Source organism: Homarus americanus, unplaced genomic scaffold, assembly GCF_018991925.1.
Source record: "Homarus americanus isolate GMGI-L3 unplaced genomic scaffold, GMGI_Hamer_2.0 scaffold29767, whole genome shotgun sequence".
Taxonomy (NCBI): Eukaryota; Metazoa; Arthropoda; class Malacostraca; order Decapoda; family Nephropidae; genus Homarus; species Homarus americanus.
In genome coordinates, this window is record NW_024730155.1 from 18,735 (window position 1) to 22,106 (window position 3,372).

At 40.9% G+C, this 3,372-nt stretch overlaps 1 non-coding gene across 1 annotated transcript; it reads left to right on the forward strand.

Annotated features, from left to right (window-relative positions):
• Positions 1–2,754: 2,754 nt before the first annotated feature.
• On the forward strand, positions 2,755–2,917 carry LOC121866903. The gene has a single exon (XR_006089047.1). It is a non-coding gene; the product is annotated as a U1 spliceosomal RNA (small nuclear RNA).
• Positions 2,918–3,372: the final 455 nt, after the last annotated feature.

The following is a 3,372-nucleotide window of genomic DNA, read 5'->3' on the forward strand; positions in this document are numbered from 1 at the left end:
AGATGTTTATCCTGTTTGCCGCTTGTATTGCTACCTCGATCTCAATCAGTACTTCTTCAAATCTTGCCCAGTCCGGGTTCCGCTGGATCTCATACACTGTGCCCAGAAACGGCTCCAGTATCCATGTCTCCTCAGCTTCATCTCGCTCTTCATTTGGTTCAGGAGTTATGCCAATCTGCTCCTGTATGTTGCCTTCACCACTTAGTGTTTGAGTTGCTTCACTTTGCGATAGTGGTGTAAGGGATTCACTGAGATTACTTTGGCTTCCTTCATTTGTTTCTTGACTTTGCATTATCTGTTCCCCTGTTTGGGTACTGTCTCCACCATGTTGTTCATCGGGGCTTAGAGGTGACAGTGGCATTCTTGGCATGTACAAGAGGGGTGTCAGGTCCCCTGGGTGCTGTGATTCCTCTCTTGGTGAAGGTTCATTTTGGAGCATCTGGCTCGGCGTTATCGACCTCAGTTGCGTTTCTTGATCGTCTGGGCTCAGCGGTGACACTGGTGTACTTCTCCCAGAGACGGGGCGTGGTGTCTCTGGTCCTTCCACTTCTCCATCCCTGGGTGGAGGGGTCCATCTGTGCCTTTCTCGTTGCCCTTGTGTTTCTCTTTGCTGCTGTTGCTCGTAATTCTGTGGCTGGTCCCTCTGCTCGTTTTCCCTATTTTCCCCAACTTCCTGTGAGGGCTGGGCGCTTGCTGGATTGCCTTCAGCCTGTTGGTTCCCCTGTCGTTGCTCCGCCTGGCGTTGGTTGTCTCTCCTCCTCCACTGCCGTACATGTGTTGCTACCTTGTGGTTATTCAATCCTCTCTTTGTTGGGGCAGAGTAGTGGCAGTATTGCACGTCGCACTGGAATCGAAAATGGGGAACCCTTTGCTCCTCCCTCATCTGCCTGTTGAGGATGCACGTGTGATTGCTTGGCCGGATAGTCAGTACCAGATAGCACCCTGCACACATGTTCATATATTCGTTGATTTTCTTGTTGTGGGCTTCCTTTAGATGTCGGACTAGTGATTGCTTGCAGCCAGACCACCCCGATGACGCACATTCCCATGGGCATCCCTGCGTCCTCTCTGTGCATTTGAAGGATGGTGGTGCAGGGAACCATATGGTCAGCATTCGGTTTCTTCTTTCCGGCTGTCGATCTCCTTCGTTTCTTCCCCTTGGCCCTTCGTCGTCCATCTTGTTTTACCCACACGAACACCCACACACACATGACAACCCCCTTACCAGGGTGTACCCGCACTATCACGGTATTCCTGGAGGATCGGCCGAGAGTTGTGTACCGACCTCCTTTTCGCCATCACAAACCCACTCGATCGCAAGGTGATGGTTTACCGGGGAGGGACTTTGGGACGAATACACTTCTATGAGTGCTTTGATCTTAGCCAAAAGGCCGAGAAGCGATACTACACTTTGATCTTAGCCAAAAGGCCGAGAAGCGATGACGATTGTTGTGTTGCAATCAAAGCAATGCACATTACACAATAACCTTACTTTAGTTTTAAATTGGTGCAACAAGAATTTATCTCGAGTTCTGTTTGCAGATAAACAGTCAAACTCCTTATGCATCAACACTAGTAATCTATAATAACAAAAACCGTAATTATATTACCAATTATTATACTATTCTTTACACTTCATTGTTATATTACCATTTACAATTTTTAGTTTTCCTTAATCTTAAAAAAAAAATCACTTTTGTTCGTTATTTCTTTCTTTCATTCTTTCTTTCTTTTTTCTTTATGAACATTATTGACTAGTGTTAGTGAAGGAAGAAACTGGCATGTTTGAGGGACAGACTGAAGGACGCATACCCTACACTGTACTTTCTCCATGAAGAGATACGCCGGTTGCCAATGTTTTTTAACTATGATACCAACAATACACCCGCTGTTTTTGTTATTTTATTTTTTACATAGAAGCTGGAAAACTAATTTCCGTTGCATTATGAAAAGTATAAATTGCACTAAAAATGATAGTGCCTAAATGATTGAGACAATTACTTTATGAACCGTGTATGCCAACCTTCATGAAAAAATGAAGCTCCGCCCAGAGAAGTAGTTCCTGAAGTATTTGTAAAATGCTTACACAAGTATAAATATTTATTGCATATAATTGTAGAAAATTTGGAATTGTATCAATTTCTAGTTTGATTAGTCAATTTTCCAATAAAATGATTCTGGGCTATATTGATCTCATTACTATGCCAAATAAAGTATTTCCACAATGTTCAGTTTTATATTAGGAGGGATAGCCCTCACTGGATAGCAAGTTCCTCATAATTAATAGATAAAGTACATAAGCAATATCCCAAACGACTTAATTGTGAGAGGAAGAAATTTCAGGATCAATTTGCTACAGAAGAAAACTTGGCTTACCTCTATACAAACTTATCCTGGCAAATCAATCTAAAGTTGATGGTTGAGATACTATTAATTACTTTATTTTGGATCTAATGGGAAATCATATTGAATTAGACACAAGAAAAACGCGAAAAAATTATCAATAGTTAAAATTTTCTAACCCTGTATGTTTGTGTTTTGATGGAAATGAATAGTTTATAAAGCCAAACTTGTTTATTTCCATCATATGCCTCTCACTTTTAATGTGACAATTTTTATTTTAGCATATTACGAATTAAATAAAAAGTTATCATATAATTGGTTTATAATTTAAATCAATAACATAAGAGAGATGGTTCAGCACAATGAAAGTCAGTCAAGTTAGGTTAGGGTTTAGGATGAACAATTCAGGGCATAATTACCTGGCACAGGAGATACCGTGATCACGAAGGCGGTTTTCCCAGGGCGAGGCTCACCATTGCACTCCGGTGATGCTGACCCTTGCGATTAACCCAAATGTGGTTAACTCGAGTGCGCAATTTTTGTTAGCGGGGGACTGCGTTCGCGCTATCCCCCTTACACAATTCATAAGGGATTACATAAGAAATATAAGGTACAACGGCGTATTTTTACAGCTTAACAAGGTCTCTGTTAATAAATAGTACTTGATTTATGCTTAAGGTCAGCAAAGAATTTTTTTTCTATGCTACTTTTATATGATTTATATTTTGACAATTACGTGTGAATGAAAGATTTTCAAACTCTCTAATTGATGCCTAGTAACTCATAATATTGAAAGAAGTTGGGTTTTTTTTAATAGTCTGTATCACACTCGACAGTCACTCACTGTCACAGCAATGAAAGAAATCTATCATGATCTTGTTTACCAACACCTGATACACTGTCACACAGCATGGGGGGGGGGGGCCTCTAGCTCTTCAAAAACATAATCTCTGGTTACTGCACAAAAGAGAGTTGTACGGACAATGACCTACTTGGAAAAAAAAACAGATCACACAAATAAAAAATTAG